This window comes from Equus caballus, chromosome 21, assembly GCF_041296265.1.
Source record: "Equus caballus isolate H_3958 breed thoroughbred chromosome 21, TB-T2T, whole genome shotgun sequence".
In the NCBI taxonomy this organism is placed as follows: Eukaryota; Metazoa; Chordata; class Mammalia; order Perissodactyla; family Equidae; genus Equus; species Equus caballus.
In genome coordinates, this window is record NC_091704.1 from 23,877,047 (window position 1) to 23,894,774 (window position 17,728).

General features: G+C 37.9%; 1 protein-coding gene and 1 long non-coding RNA gene across 14 annotated transcripts in view; one reads left to right on the forward strand and one right to left on the reverse strand.

Moving 5' to 3' along the window:
• The window catches only part of RNF180 (ring finger protein 180), a 276,935-nt gene that overhangs the window by 258,524 nt on the left and 683 nt on the right, over positions 1–17,728 (reverse strand). The window contains exon 2 of one of the 13 annotated variants that reach the window (XM_023625619.2): positions 6,353–6,543. The exons of the other annotated variants lie outside the window; for them this stretch is intronic. The gene's annotated coding sequence lies outside the window, so the exon portion shown is untranslated. The remainder of the gene's footprint in view (positions 1–6,352; positions 6,544–17,728) is intronic. 13 annotated transcript variants of the gene reach the window in all.
• Positions 16,616–17,728, forward strand: part of LOC111769730 (uncharacterized) — a 61,662-nt gene continuing 60,549 nt past the window's right edge. Inside the window, exon 1 of the long non-coding RNA XR_002802531.2 lies at positions 16,616–16,740. This is a non-coding gene — a long non-coding RNA (uncharacterized lncRNA). The remainder of the gene's footprint in view (positions 16,741–17,728) is intronic.

Below are 17,728 nucleotides of genomic sequence, written 5' to 3' on the forward strand. Positions count from 1 at the left end.
TTAATCTTCTTCCTTTTGTTTAGGTAAGCATTTACATTGTAAATTTCTGTCATACTTTTGGTTGTATATCCCATCCTGCTTTTTCCTCTTCAAGTGATGGGTTGACCACGTTGTTCTTCTGGTATTGTTTGTCATATACTATCAACTCTTTCCTCATTTTCAGCAATTGCTATTTAAGAACTCTCTAATCACTAGCCAATCCTTTTTCCTCTGTTCCTTTCTGTAGTTACCATAATGACAGAAGAGCTGGTCAGAAATCCATTATCCAGTCTCCTTATAAGCCAGACAGAGGCCTTCCAGAAATACTAGTACAGATTAAAAGAGTTATTTAAAAGAACAACAGCAACAACAGATGACTTTCAGCTAGAATGTTGACAGAATATATCATAGACTTAGATTTGGAAAGGGCCTTGGATTTCATCTTCTGGTCCTTCTGACCCAGTTCAAGAAATCTCCTGTATTTTGTCATTCTCAGGTAGCCATCTGACCTTGGCCTGGCAACTTCCCATGATAGGACATCCTCACTTTTTGGTGCAGCCTATCTGTTGTTGACATCTTCAATGATTATAAAGTTCTCTCTTGTGTTAATTAGAAATATGCTTCCCAGTGACTTCTATATATTAATTCTTATTATGTCAACTGAGAATTCACAAAATTAGCTGAGTCCATTTTTAATTTGTCAGACATTAAAATATTTGAAGACAGGTGTTATTAGAGTGGTCATCTCTATTTTTGCCTACCTAGGATCCATTTCCTTCACTTCTCATAATAATGAATTTTCCAATGGGAGATTATCTTTATCCTATTCTCCATTGATGTGGTTTACCATGGGGTTGAATCTTTGTTTTCCCCATCCTCTAAGATGTGCACATAATAGAGACCTTCTCATTCAGTGTGTTCCATTTTCCTGGCCACAGTGATTATTCCAGTTCTAGAATAGTGATCCAAACTTGTCCAGTGAAATTCTATACCAGGAGTTTTATGGAAAATACTGGAGAAGAGAAGCTTTCTGTCTTTGGAGTTGCTAAGATGCTGGAATATGAACTTGGAGCATGTGGGGAGAGCCTCCCTGAGAATGAGGGTGAGCCAAAGAAAGGAGAGCCTTGAGACAGAGAGAAACAGAGCCTTGATCACATTGTTCAAGCACCTGGTGCCAGCCTATGCCCTAAGCTATGTTGCTTCTTCACCTTTTACATACATGAACCAAAACATTTTGCTTAAGCCACTTTGAGTGGAGTTTCTCTTAACTGCCCCTAAAAAGTCTTGAATAATACAATTATATTTTTGTGAATCTTGTCTTTTCTTAGCTAAAATTATCTCTGAGTCATACTATGCTATACGTGCTCTCAACTTGCAATGTCTCCATGAAAATTGGGGCACGTAGACCTGAACCTAGTACTCTAAGTGAGAATAGAATGTATTGGTGTGGAGTACATTCGAACATTTTCCTTCCTTGTTTATGCTCCCGTGTCCTAAATTTTTACTGACAGAGGCACGGATTGCCTTAAACCTGTCTACTCCCTTTTTCTGTAGCTAGCCATCCCGTTGGCTTATATATTTGAGTTTCGTAGGCCTTTTTCACACAAAATCATATTAGGCTATGCCTCTCCTCTCAGTATCTTTATCTTCCAGCCCTTTCCCAATGTACTCAGACACATGTCCACTTGTCGGCTCTATTGAAATAGTTTTGACTTGTGAGCTTGAGAAAGTAACAATGTCTCAGAGCTTCAGTTTGCTTTACTGTAAAATTTTGTGGTATTGCTTAGGATACTTTTGATAGCAGATATTAGAAACTCCAAATTAAAATGGGTATTCAATAACAGGATACATTATCCATGACAAGAAATCTAGAGATAAGACAATATTAGTTTTGGTAAATTTGGTGGTTAGGTGATGTCATCAAGATCCAGGCTCCTTCCATCTTCCAATTTTGCTACATTCAATGTGTTCTCCTCAGGCTAATTCCCTTAATGGCTTCACAATGTCTGCCACAGTGCCATGCATCACAGAGGGACATGGAAATGTTCACCAGCGAAAGAGAGGCTCCTCATCTCCAAGGTTTCTTTTTAAGAAAGGGGAGAATGTTTCCTAGAAGCCCTTCAGGTTTCCTCCCACATCTTATTGGCCGGGATTCTATTATGACTATGTTTAAATCAGTCCCAGGCAAGGGATATGAGATGATCAGTTTGGCTTAGACCAGTGGTCTCAAACTAGACTTTTATCAGAATCACCGGGAGGGTTTATTAAAACACAGACTTCTTGGTTCCATTCCTAGAATTTCTGATTCAGTAGGTCTGATGTGGGACCTAGCAATTTCCTTTTCTAACAAGTTCCAAGATGATACTGACGTTATAGGTTGAGACCACAGTTGGATAACCTCTAGCTTAGACAAACATGATGCACCCCTGGGATCGGAGCTGAGGCTGGGGCCCATGTGGGGCAGGTGAGAAATAATGCCAAACTCAAAGGATCATCCTGTGGCTTGCAGATAATGCACATAAATTGCCCATCACCGTATGTTCAATAGATGTAACTCCTACTATTGTTGTTACTGCTATTATTGATTCTGTTACACGTAGAAATTGTATTTATAGACTCTTTCAATTTTACTTGAAAATTTGATAAGTATGCTTTTACATCTTATTCAGGTCATTGATAATATACTGAACAGGCCAGGGGAAGATAGAGAATTCTGAAAAGTGTAGTAGAGATTTCCCTGATCACTGACGTCAACCCACTAATCAAAATGCTTGTGATTTGGTTCTTAAGTGATTTCACTGTATTGAACTGTCATTCAGCCTTATTTTTCCATTTTTTCCAAAAGGATATCTTGACAGGCTATAAAATAATTGGTTTAAAATTTGCCCATAGATCTTTCTAGAAAAAATATAGAGTAAATTATATGTTCTGGCATTTTATTAATAACACTATCTAACATTTTTATAGAGTGCTTACCCTGTGTCAGATACTCTTCAAACTCTTTTACGTGGGTGGGTACTATTATTATCACTATTTCACAGACGAGGAAACTGAGGCACAAAGAAGTTAAATGGCTTGCTCAGAGCCATGCAACTGGTAAATAGAGGTAATGGGATTCTAATCTATCCTAATGTAATCTCTGCTAATAGGCACCACCACATATGAATAGTACAGTCAAAGGAAATGGTCATGATTATAATCCAGTAATACAGCCAGTACCTGTAACGCCTTCTCACACACATATCCACATACACATACACATCTGTCTCCTTTATTACAGCTTCTAAATGCTATACATTTCAGTACGTTCTAGTTCTTCGGAAATTGTTCAGTAAGCCAAGGTGCATGGGCAAGCTTTATTTGTTAGTGTTTAGTGACCACTGTGCTGAGTGGGGTCATCACGATTTATAACAGAGCTATTATAAATGGAAAAGTATATTTTAATATTGTATTGTCTATTTAACATTTTAGTAAACATTTAGAGTAGAAATATTTTCAAATGTTTGTGACAACTTTTGCAGAGTTTCACCATGGACTGGAATTGGAGAAAAATTATAACGGATGGCAACTGTGAAAATGGGAATTGGCAGTGAACTAATTAAGTTCAATAACCAAACACTCTGTCATGACTCTGTCCTATTTGTTACAAATGAGTAAATTCTGATGATTAATCTTGAAGTGACTGAAAATACAAACTAAATGGAAACTTATTTGAAGTTAGAGACAGTCATCAATATATTTTGGGTCCCTTGGCTCTGTTTTGATGACTTTTCTGTGTCTGGCATCTAATTGAACTTATTTTATGTCCTGATGACTAGTTTGTTCTTTGCAACTTGGCTGGAAACTTTGCAGCCCCAGGGAGGGAACTAATCAGCACTTTTTGAACTCCCTAGATCTACCTGGCCATGAATTTTAGCAAAACTAGGGCAGCTTAGCAGAGAGGTTAGGCATGGCTGTTTGGCTGTCGTCTGTTTCTCTGTCACATTGTGTTAGGTCTGCTGTACCAGCAGGTGTCATACTGGGCTGCACTTTCCCACAGAAATACATTAGGTAAAAATTCAGAACCATTTCCTGTTCTATAAATTCTGAAAATAGAACACCAGCCTCAAGCATTCTACCATACAGAAGCAGTAAGTTGTGCTATCTTAATTATGAATGCATCAAGTATGAAGGCCTTTTTCCCTCCTAGGTCACTCATGGAAAGTGCATACAGCATTAGGGTTGTTCATCCAGGTAGCCAGTCTGCCTCCTTTAAAGGGGTCAAGGAACATAGATATTTAATGAGTCTCCCTTTGCTGTGCTAGGCTGAGGTTGCCTTCTCAAAGGGAGCCTGTGTTTAACTCACTGGTTCTCAGACTTCAGGGTGCATCAGAATCATTGGCAGGGCTGCTTATGCCAGGAATTGTAGGCCCCCACCCCCGGAGTTTCTGAATTTACATTTCTGACAAGTTCCCAGGTGATTCTGGGAGCAGGTTTTTGAGAGCCACTGCTTTAACTTAAGGCTTTGTTTTTACTTCACAGACTTACCCAGTTGGATATATTACATTTGCCGTTTCCTTCTTCTCCACTTAGAACTGCCTAGCACTTGCCGCTTTGGGGAGCAGCTCACATTAGGAAGCCTTCTTAAAAATAAAGGTATGGGATAAAGAGTCACACTTAAGGTATTCTATTACATGTTAAGGTTTTTGGTTGCAAGTAACAGAAATGATATTAGCTAATGTAGTGTAGTAGATGCTGTGGGGCTCCCAGCCAGATGCCCCTTTCCAGACAATGCCCTTATTCCCTAACAGTTGCAAGTGCTGCAGATAATGGCTTATAGCTGTGACTTTTTACAGAAAATTACCTTTGACTAGCAAGAGCTGCCTCTCCCAGAGATGTCTAGGAAGTTTGATACCTACCTCCACCTGTTGGGGTAGTCACTAACTCACTGACATGGAGGTACCAAAGTCCTCTTAACTCAAGGTGGAATGACTCCGTGGTGCCGAAAGCTGCAGTGACCAATACACTTCTAGCCACATGTGGCTATTAAGCCCTTGAAATGTGGCTAGTTGGAATTGAGATGTACTGGAAATGTAAAATACACACTGATTTCAAAGATTTACTAAGAAAGAAAGAATGCTACATACCTCATTAATGATTTTTTATATCGATTACATCTTAAAATGACAATGTTATATATATTTTGGGTTAAGTAAATATATTAAAAATAATTTCACTTGTTTCTCTTTACACATTTGGATCACATTATATTTCTGTGGGCCACACAGCTACATGGGTCAGGCCAAGGCTATACTCTATTTGAGACCATATATTTCTCCAGAAGAAATCAAGATCGGATAAGTAGAAGGCTGAGGTCAGCTGTGCAATGGAATGTCATGATCCCTTAGCCAGTTTCTGTCTCTAAACCAGTCCTTACACCCAGAATCCATCAACTAAAAGAGAGGCTCGGTCCCCATGAGGCTTACAACTTACAGTTTATTTCAACTCTGCGGCTAACGTAAACAGTAATGTATATATTTGATTCTCCCAGTCCTTCCCCAAAAGACACTTGCAGCCATACACCAGGGTAAAAATTAACTAGGGAAAAGAGAATACCCACACTTTTTGAAGGCTGCTGTATATAAAGTCCAATTGGCTCTGACACTAGAGCACCTGAATTCAAAGCACTACCATTGACCCCCCAGTTAGAATGGGGACATATCAAGGTCCAATAATCAATGGAGCTCTAGCCCAAAAGCTTCTCACAGTGGGGCTGTTAGGTCCTTGGACTCACCTAGTAGCCATGTCTCCAGTTCCTAAATATATATTCATAATGGAACCCTCATATTTGTTCTCTTACCTGTTAAATCCAAGCTGTTTTAGCAGGAAAGGCCAAGGAGAAGCCCTGAAGCTGTCCTCTCCCTACCCCTGCTAATACTAAGTCCAATAATAATTCATCCCAGGGAAAATTACAGAGATTAATGTAATCTCAAAGACTTAAAGAAGGAAAGGATGGTAATTGCAATCGTATCTCCATTTAATTTACTGGTCTGACACTTGCAAAAATTGGATGGATCATTACATATGTCTGTGGATTACCACACACCTAACCAAGTAGTAGTCACAATTGAAGTCTCTAGTACATAGCTTGTAGCTATTGGTCTTGTCAATGTATTCTCCTCATACCCACCAGGAAGAATAAGTGATTTTCATTCACACTGATGAATATACACTCATGGGTATACAGCCAACAGTGCACGTCATAGTCTGCCTCCAGGTCAATGTTAACTCTTCCATCCACTGTACAATATACTCTGAAGGGACTTGGGCAGGCTGGACATTCTGTGGGACACTATATTTATCCAATATACTGATGGCAATATGTTAAACAGACCTGATGAGCAAGAAGCTGTAAGTCCTCAGAATGCCTTGGTAAAACACATGTATGCCAGAGGGTAGGAGGTAAATCCTACAAAACTTCAGGGGTCTGCCACATTGAAGACGATGTTAGACATCCAGTGAGCTGAAGTATAGTGAGACTTCCTCTTCAAAGGAAAGTAAACACATGTTGCAACCACGTGTCTCCTACCATCAAGAGAAAAAAAATAGCTTGGTCATCCTCTTTGGGTTTTTGAGGTAGCACCTGGAAATACTGCTATGACTATTTATTGGGTGAAGTGAATATCTGCCAGTTTTGAGTGGGATCCAGAACAAGAAAAGACTCTGGCAGGTGTGGGCTGCAGTACAAGCAGCTCTGCCACTTAAGCCATATGAACAATGGTATTACAGGTATTAGTGGTAGAAAAAGAGTTTACTAGAGACATCTCAATAGAAGAGTTGCAGGGCAGAACCCTGTAATTCTGAAACAAGCTCATTCAATTTTCTGCACAGAACTACACACCATTCATAAAGCAGCTCTTAGAATGTCCTGGGACATGGGAGAGACTAAGCATCTGAGCATGGGACATCAAGTGACTATATATCCAGGTTTGCCCATCATGAGCTGGGAGATTGTCAAACTCTTCCATTCACAAGGTAGGAGGGCCCAGAAGCAATTCACTGTAAATAAGATTGTAAGATCTATTGTAAGATGGAAGGAGTGCTTTCTTGAGTCTTGAGCAAGTCTAGAGGCATAATTAAGCTGCATGAAAAAGTGCTGCACAACCCCCTGTTACCGACCACTGCTGCTCAGGCACTTATCCCTTAGCTCACACCTATGGACTCATGGTGGGCATTGCTTATGGCCACCTGTCAGAGAAGGAAACAAAACAGAGCTTGGTTCATGGATCACTTGATCCACGTGAGCACAAAATGGTCTGATTTTAAGCCAAAGCTGCACTCAAGGATGACCCAGAAAGACAGGGGTGGGAGAAATCTTCCCAAGGGTAGAACTTCGGCTAGTGCATCCCACAACATCTTTGTGTGGAGAGAGAAGAGGCCCAAGGTAGGATAAACACAGCAGAGGCATATGGCTTAGCAGATAGGTCAGGAGCCTGGAATGAGCAAGACTGGAGGATTAGGGTCAAGGAAATAAAGGGAAGAGCCATATGGATAGACCTATGGAAGTGGGCACAATACGTGAAAATTTCACATGCACACCAGGGAGTCTCCACTCCACAAGAGGCACTAAAAACCCATGCAGACAGGATAGTTGAAAACTAAAGGAACTACACATGCAATGCCTAACTAGTTTTATAGTTTTTCTGATTTAGGAACGCAGTGGGGGAAAACAAAAATACTTGGTGCAGTAATTAGGATGTAGAGACTAGAAAACAGAGTTTCAGACTTCTTAATGCAATAAAATTAAGCAGTGTTAATTTTATTATTTTAGGTAACAAGTTAGGGTAGGATGAAAATTTTCTAACCAGTTTTCCATCTTTAAGACAGGAGTTCTCCAGAGGTGCTTAGGATGAGTTTTCTGGTTTCTGAGTTCTTAGGATACTTTAAAAAATATGATATTCTCAGAACATTATTTTTGTTTTTTGAACCATGTTGGAAAAGAGATTTAAAAATTTTCTTTATAATTCTTTCTAAGCCTTGGAATTTCTGAGCCCAGGCGGAAACCCCAGAGACCTGAATTAGCCTTCACTGAATGTAGAGGAATAATGGCCTCTTCCACCATGTCCATGCCCTGATTTCAGAACCTGTGTATATGTTACCTTACGTGGAAGAAGAGACTTTGAAGATGTGATTAAAGTTAAAGATCTTGAGGTGGGGAGAGTAGCCTGTGTTATCCAAGTGGGCCCAATCTAATAAAATGGACCTTAGAAGCAGAAAATGTTTCCCAGTTATGATTAGGGAGACAGTAGAAGAAGGAGGAAAGATTGGAAGTGTGAAAGGAGAAACCCACTCTTGCTGGCTTTGAAGATGGAGGAGGGGACCATGAGCCAAGAAATGTGTCTCTTCTAGAAGTCTTCCAGAAATGTGACTTCTTCTAGAAGTCAGGAATGGCCCTCAGCTGACAGCTGGCAAGAGATTGGGAATCTCAGTCTTACAAGGAACTGAATTATGCCAACAACCTGCATGAGTAAGAAAATGGGTCTTGCCTTGGACCCTCCATAAAGGGTCCCTGGCAACACTTTGATTTTATCCTAGAGAGATTGTATTGGACTTGAGACTTATAGAAATGTACAATAATAAATTTCTATTGTTTAGCTCATAAAAGTTGTGGTGTTTGTTAACACAACTGACAGATAAGTAAAACACTGGACTTCCCTGGCCTTTATCTCCTCATCTGCAAAATAGAGATGATACTATCTTCCTTTTCTATTGAGGACAAAATGAGATGCTTCATGAGACAGTGCCTGGAAAACTTTAAAATGCTATGCAAACAATAGATATTATTAGATTTAGAACTAGTTGATGTGGTAGTCTCAGGGGAGGTCTTGTTGGTACAAATAGCAATCACACTGATTGTTTCTAATGCTTGAAATCGCAATAAGGTAAAGGAAATAAATTATTTCAAATTCTGTTTTGGTACAGTAACATTTGACAATATCTAAGCCTAATGAGGTCACAAGAGTTAAAACAGAAAGCCCTGCTAATGAAGGTTATATACATGTCACAACTGGAATAGAAGACAGAAGAACAGAACGAGTGCTATTTTAATATAACTCTTGGCCTGACAAAATGAAAAGTTAATTAACATGAGATACCGAAAACCCAAATAGCAGATTCCATCTCCATTTTAGTTTACTGAGTTTGATTTGATTATGCTGATTCTCAAGCACCAATAGCTACCTGGTATTATCAGTCTCTTGGCCCTGATTTCTTAATCAGCAAAATAGCTGCTTCTTTCTTGCACATGGTTAATTTTGTTGGCTCATTTGTTTTGGAAGGGACCACAAAGTTTACTTAGGTAGGTGGATGGGCCACCTCTTTACTTTCGGGGATAATTACTTCCAAAGAAACTTTTAAAATTTAGGCCAGTGTGTTCTAATGTTTTTTAAGGACAATCGAAGCTAGGTGGTTGAGCATTTTAGTCAGTGAATACAGTCGGCCCTCCCTATCTGAGGGCTCCACAACTATGGATTCAATTAACTGTGGATTGAAACCAGAAACAATGGCTTCTTAATCTACCTTTTGTGGAGCTTTTGGTCTTTTGCTTCTGCTTGTCTCTAAGTGCTTGATCCACCTCTCCTCTTCTCACGACAGATCTCCTTTCTCTGCTTGTTTGTTAGCAGGTATATAGCTAAAAATGACTATCTCAGGCCAGCCTCTATGTACATTGAATTCAATTGCACATATCACTTTTTTCCCCATAGTACTGCTTAGTTTAAATTAAGTATAGAGAACGTAAGTGATTACTAGCTGGGTACTAGTAGAGGTACCACCAGTTTGAGGATTGGGTTTCTTTGAGTCTGATGCATACTCCTAGTTCAACGAGCTGTGGTGTTGGGGTCACATAGTACAAATTTGGCTGCCATGGACTGCAACTTCTAACAGGCAGCTCACAGAGAAGAGGGCTATGGGTCGGCAGACACCTCAACACATTCCTCTCATATTTAGTCACACTTAAAGCTTTAGTTCCTTGTACCTGAAGAATGAGGCAATTTCCCATTAGGTTTATGCCCTTGACCGAGATTTTTCACTATTTAACCTCAAAGAATTACATATTGCCCTCTTTCATATAGAACTAATGAATACAGTAAGTGAGCATAATATCTTATCTCCAATAGGCATGTCATAAATATTGTTGAAAGTAACAAAATTTTTGCGCTTTGTAGTTTACAATCATAACCTTTCTACAGTTATTTCAGTAAAGCTAGGAATAATATGTGTTCATATTTGAGATTATGCCAAAGTTGGTTATTTGGTTTTCCTTAAGAAAGGACTGATATAATGCACATTGTCTTGGGCTATCTTGAAGGCTAATGTGAAAGTATTTTTCTGCTTTCTGAGGGAATTTTCTGGGGGACATAATATCTCCTTCAAATATATATTGACTTATAACTAGTAAATCAAGGAAAGGTCTTACAATTTAGCGATAAAAATCTGAGTTCACAGAGTCTAAAAACATAATGCTGAAGCAAAAAACTAAATTCCCCATTATAGTGGAAACTTTGTCCTGTTTTATCTGTGGGGTTTCATTAAAAGGAAAACAAATGTTCTTGTGAGCAGTGCAACTAGAAATTTTTATGAACCTGGTAATATTGTGGAAAGTATCTCTAAGGCTGTCTAAGTTCTAGAATTCTAATTAACTTGAAGTTTCTGGAGAAATTGGTTACAAAAAGATTTAGTGATGCAATTTTGAGCCTGGATGTATTAGAAAGACCATAAAGGATTGGTCCAGGATAAAAGATTGACAAAAATGACAACATCTGCTTGCCTGAATTTGCTTTCACTATAGTTTATTTCTGGACCAATAAACAAGGCAAGTGACGTCAGGGACACAAATGATTGAGTTGATGCTGCTTCTCACAGCACCTCTAGTTTTTCTTGGAGATGCCTCTGATGTTTAGTATTCCCTAGCAGGCTACATGGACTGAACAATCCACAAGGTCAGAAAAACTGTTGCCTTTTTTTTTTAACTTTTTGGCTGGGAAGAGACTAAAATAAGTTATTTCTTGCTGTCACCATGGTTATATAACATCATGATCTATTTCTTTATCACTAGACATACAGGACACTTACCCATGGCCTATCACATTACACTAATCTTTTTCATTTTAACTTCAGGGAAATCGAGGTCATGAAAAGAAAATCGTTAAACGCTATTGCTGGGCTCTCCATTAGACCACACATTCTAAAGCAAGATAGAATGAATTCAGATGCCGGCTCTGCCAAGCTGTAGGAGCTTTGACAAGTTACTGAACCTGTCTTTGTCTCAGTTTACTCAACTTTAAAATTGAAATAAAAAGACTTCTGATTCCAAATACAACCTAATAATGGATATTAGACAGATCTTCTTACAATAAACATGTATGATATCGGAAAAATGTATGAAGTATTTGTTTTTGGGCATTGGACAACAGACGGTAGAATGCTGTGGTCCTTGAGTGAGGGAAAACACAGGAGATACTTCACCCCAGCTTTCTGCTTAGGGGTACTTTCCAAACTGTGGTACTTGTAAGGGGAACCTAAACAGAGACCAACAGCCTGGCTGTGCAGAAGAAACAGAGACAGGGGTTGGGGTTGCTGAGGTGAGAGGAATTTGTAGGGCAGAAGACTAGAGTAGAAGGAACTATGCAAACAAGAAGATACATATATTTGCGTAGGGATCCCCTTGAATATTTGGCTGAATATCAGCTGTGTAAGGTCAGAGTAAAACTCCATGAGCCTTGGGAAAAAGCAGCTATTGGGGGACTGTGAGCTGAACATAGATGCTACATATTACCTGGTTCTAGGAGACACTGGGATTGGAATTAGGGTAGAGACTTCACCGAAAACCCTGGACGTTCAACTGATATCTCATCAAAGCCACACCTTAGGAGTAGGGATAATCTAGTCTTAGAGTGAGGGGTACCCTAGACACTCTAACACAGCCTAAAAACAAGTTTCAACAGGATCAAATTGATCCATCCATACATTAACTACATGACAAAAATCTCAACGCTCTATAAAGTAAGATAAACTCAATCTCTCAAAAATGTATCATTCAAAATATGTGGCACATAATCAAAAGCAAGAATATGTAGTCTATAACCAGGAGAAAAAACAATCAATGGAGATAGATCCAGAGATGGCACAGATGTTGAAATTAGTATACAAGAAGTTTAAAACTAGTATGAAAATATGTCTGAGGATTTACAAGAAATTGTGGGAATAATGTAGATAAGGGATCTCATCAGAGAAATGGAAATTATAAAATAAGCCAAATGGACATTATTGAAAGAAAAAATACAATATTTGAAATGAAAATTTTCCTGAATGTACTTTCAACGGTATATTAGAGACTAGGATCAGGAAACTTGCAGACAGCTTAATAGTAACTATTCAGACTGAAGCACAGAATAAAATGAGACAAAAAAGACAAAAAATGAAAGGAGCTTCAGTTATCTGTGCCACAATATTAGGTGGTCTTAGATACATGAAATATGAGTCCTAGACAAAGAGGAGAGAGAGAAAGACTGAGACTGAAAGAAATATTTGAAAAAATAATGATCAAAATTCCCCAAATTTGATAAAAATTATCAACCCACAGATCCAAGACACTTAAATCCCAAGCAGTTTAAACATAAGGAAAACCACACCTGGGCACATCAAAGTCAGTTTGATGAAAGTCACAGAGAAAGGTTAAATCTTTAAAAAAGCTAGAGAAAAAGATACATTACATATAAGAGAACAACAATAAGAATGATCTCTACTTCTCACCAGAAATAATGTGAGCCAGAAGACAATGGAACTACACTGTTACAGTTCTGGAGGAAAAATAAGTGTCAACATAGAATAAAGATAGTCAAACAGATCAATGGAGCAGAATAGAAAATCTTGAAATAGAGCCATACCACAGTTAAACTGTCAGTTTTTGACAAAGGCACGAAAGTAATAATAGAGGAAAGAAAAGTTTTTTCTTAAATTTTCTAAATGATGATGGAACAACTGAATCTGTTTGTGAAAGAAATGAACTTTGACACCTACCTGACACCATACTTAAGAAAGAAAAAATAGTCAAGATGAATCATAAATCAAAACGTAAAAGTTAAATCTATAATATTTCTAGAATAAAACATAGGAGAATATTTTCATTACCATGGTGTAGAGAATGTTTTCTTGTACAGAACACTACAAACATTCACCCTAAAGGAAACAAAACCCCAACAAATTGGACCTCATCAAAATGTAAAACTTCTGCTCACTAAAATACTCCATTAAATAATGAATAGGTAAGCCACACATGGGAAGAAAATATTCATATTACGTCTCTGACAAACGACTTGCATACAAGTCACAATATACAAATAACTCTTCCATTCAATGATGATAATATAAACAGCCTCAATTAAAAATAGGCAAAGGACTTTAACAACAGATACTTCACAACGGAGAATGCAAATGGTCAGTAAGCAAAGGAAAATATGCTCAACATTCGTAAGGGAAATACAAATTACAAGAAAGATGAGAGATCATTACACACCCACAAGCATGGATACATTTAAAGAGGATAACAACACCAAATGTTGGAGAGGATGTAGAACAACTGGAATTCTCATACATTGGTTGGTGGGAACGTTAAATGATACAACCACTTGGGAAAATGTCTGGCAATTCTTTATAAGATGAAACAAACACCTAACCTATGGTCCAACAATTCTGATCCTAGTCCAGGAGAATTAAAATCATATGTTCACAAAAAGGTTTGTACAAGACTATAGACAGCAGCTTTATCCATAAAAGCTCAAAACTGGAAATAACACGAATGCCCATCAATAGGGAAATGGGAAAACAAGTTGTGGTGTATTCACACAATGGCTTTCTATTGATATATGTTACAAAATGGGTGAATCTCAAAAACATTGCTCTGAGTAAAAGAAGCCAGGCAAGAAACAGCACATACTGTATGATTTCATCTGCATGTAATTCTAGAACATGGTTAACTAAAGTATGGTAATAGAAATCAGGATAGTGTTGTCTCTGGAGATGGTTTAGGAAAGGAAACTTTTCTAGGAAGGGGCATGAGGGAACTTTTTGAGATGATGGACTGTTCTATATCTTGTATGCATTTGCTCAAACTCAATTTTTCCGTATGTGTATTGTACTTCAATTTTTTTAAAAAAGAAAATGAGGTGACAATAGTAACTATAAGAGTGTTGTGGAAATTCAGCTAATATATATAAAATACCTACAATAGTGCTTGATAAATTGTCATATATAAGCGTTAGAAATCACTATCATAACTCATACTGTTATTTCTAATGCTCCATTCATCTAATGTACTATTAGTGGTTTTGCACAAATATTCAAACCATGGAATATATTTCAGAACGTTAGGAATAATACCTCATTTTATTGTATAAAATGAGGCTTTTTTAGTGTTATTCAGTTCTGCTGTTAAAAAGCCATTGCAGCTGTTTCCACTCATGAAACCTCTTGACACTCTGCAAATTCCCCATCTGTGGTTTCCTTGCCAGCTGACTTCTAAATGGCCGCAACTTTTCCTTTCCATTCAATTATCTAGAATTTTAAGTACAAGTAATTAATCCCTTGATCAAATGGTATAGAATTAGACTGCTTTGATTGTTCCCTCCCCTCAGGAGATCTTAAGCTTTCATAGAATACAGCATTCAAAGCATATTTAAACAGATCATAAGGTGGTTTAGAAAATGGATTTGTGGTAATACTCTCAAAATCCATAGCCTGAAGCATTCATCTGATGAAATGAAACAAAAATAATCTTTTGCCTGAATTCTTTAGGGCATTGCTTATTCTATATAGTGCAGAAGTACCAATGTTTAAGCTAAATGGTAGGGTAAAAATACCAGTTACCTCCTTCAAGTGACAAATAGAAACCAAACATTATGGTAGTGATGATACTGAATATAAGGGGGTAATTTATTTTTTAAAAGGAATTTCTTTTTTTACCCTTCTGGTTTGGGAAGAAAACTTTGACTGACAGATGCTTAGTGAAACGTAAATGGTAAAATTGCAGAGTTGAAGATAACTGTTTCCAACCTATCATTGACAGCGGGAGTCAGCTGAACATAATTTCTTCAGTCTTCTGTGTTTTCGAAGAGATTTCAAAGTTGAAAACATCCTATCCTCTCTATGGGGTGGATACAATTTCTGGTACAGCACTTATAGAGTAGACAAGAGCTCAGAATAAACATCACAGGAGACTAAAAGACCAAGATAACTTATTAATTTAGCGAAAATAAAGCCATATTCGAACACGAATTTGCTTTGTATAATAATTCTGCTTCCTTTAAAAACTAGGTGTAATAAAATGTTCACCAGTTGGCTGGGAGTAGCTTCGTTAAGCCAATTCCACATAATTGCTGTTTGATCAAGCAAAGTTGAACAACAGCTGGCCCAGATATTAGTCTGTGCTCTCATCTTAGATAAAGAAGTTGGCAGGGCACATACGCTCCTTTTTTTCCTCTCCACTGCCTGGGACATGGGCTCTCCAAACTCTGTGGTGCAAGAACTTTTGAACTTAGATACCACATAAGATAAGCCATCATGCTATGAAAAACTTTGTCAAGAGACACGGTTTTCCATAATGGTACCTTTTAGCACTTGGAATTGCTCTTCTTAATGAAGAGACTTAGTTAAAAATAAACTTATTTTTTTATAATAGATTCCAACGGTTGAATGAAATCTTCAATTTCTTAACTTTCTCTGGAACTACTTTTCATTGGAAAACCCCTAATGAGAAGGCCTGAAGTCTGTATGATTGTAAAGATCCAATTCTCAAGAAGGCTAGGTTTCGAAAAATTAAACAGGAGATTTTATTGCTTCTCCACAATGAAGAGGGAAACCAGAAAATTAAACCATAGAAGTAATTTTATCTTAAAAATATTATATCTGTACATTGTTATATTCCCTAAAAGAAAGTCTTATTTTTTCATATCTTTATTTTTGGAATGCTTTTGCTGGTGAGTTGCTTTTCACATATAACATCATTTCGGGCAATAAAATACCAGACCCTTTTTATCATTCAATTAGAGTAGCTCTAGAAATTCTTCTTTCAAAATGCTATGTAAAATTGGCTCATTTAAAGTATCCCTGTAAACCCAGAAACTGATTTCAGGAAAAATCAGCCTACCAGCCTCCAAACACCAACCCATCCCGCCAACCAACAAAACAGTAAAACTGTGTTTATAATCATCAGTCTTTCAAACTTTTGTAAGGCCAATTGCAACTATGACTAACACTAAATTGTATGAGAACTATTTAGGCAAGGCAACCAAGAAAGAAATAACAAAATAAAACTAACAGACAAAAATCTCTCTTAAACAAATACTGTGTGGTGTAAATGCCTGACACTAAGCTTTTGATTGCCAGGATATCCATTTCAAAGATAGCCCTCTCACATAAAACATTGCCAGCTAGATGGCATAGCTACTAGTAAAACAACTAGATAAGAAACCAGGCCGCCCTACCGTGAAGTTCCCCTTTTAGAACGCCCTGGGTCACCTAGGAAACTGATTGTTTGAGTGACCCCGCTTTTCCCTTCTCATACTTTGCTTTCTGCTCTTATGTTTTAAATTCGCCAATAGAGAGAGAACCCTGGGCACCCAACCCTTGTACCCCAATAAAGGTAGAGCCCCAGGTCTGTGTTCTCCCCCGCTCCCCGGACCTCACGGTGTGGGCTTTGGGCACGCTGTGTATCCTCCAGTACCTGTGAGTAGTAAATCTTTTTTTTCAAAGTTCCCTTATGGGTGTTGCTGAGGTGCGTCTTCAATCACAATAAGAACCACGAGGGCTGGTGCAGCCACCATGCTGGCTCCCATGGGGGCTCATCACAAGCAGCGTGGGCCCAGGTGAGTGCCCCATGCATTCCTAGCCCACAGCATCACTATTAACAGGCTCAGACCAACAGGAAACATACCTCTAAAGAAATTTGTTCTTATTGCTTTTTCCCTAAAATCAAATCAAAGAAGGAAATTTTTTAAAAGTACAAATAATTTTATGCAAAAATCCAAAACAAAACTGCTTTGAGTATCCAAATGTATCTTAAATGTTCCAGTAATTGTAATAGAGAAATTTTTTCCTTTTTTTTTTTTTTTTTGGTGAGGAAGATTGGCCCTGAGCTAACATCTGTTGCCAAGCTTCCTCTTTTTGCTTGAGGAACTTAAACATTTAACTACTTACTTAGCCACAAACTTAACCACTATACCACTGGGGCCTGCCTGAGAACATTTTTCATTGTTTGCCAAATATGAATTAAGTATCTAACAAATTTATAAATGCCATACCTATATAAACACATCCTAATACCACAGATTAGAAACACCAGTATAACCAGAATTTACCTTAAAATCTATTTTAATTTTCAGTTAATTGCTAGAAATACAGCATTTTGGGAGAGGTGGTGCCTTATTGCATTTCCACCTTCTTTTTATTGGTATATTTATTCTTAATTATGAAAATGGTGTAACCACATTTCAAACATTTGGGATGAGGAGAAAAAAAACAAAACACATTCATAATCAGTTCAACACAATCCCTGTACCTCATATTTCAAAAAAAAAAGAAAAAGGTAAAGAAAAGGAAATCTCCGTTCTGCTGGGAAAGTGAGGAGGTCACCTTTCTCTAGGGTCTGCTTCTTGGGGCACTCACATGGCACCACATAGCTAATTTTTTACTATGTCACTGCTGTATGTTGGTG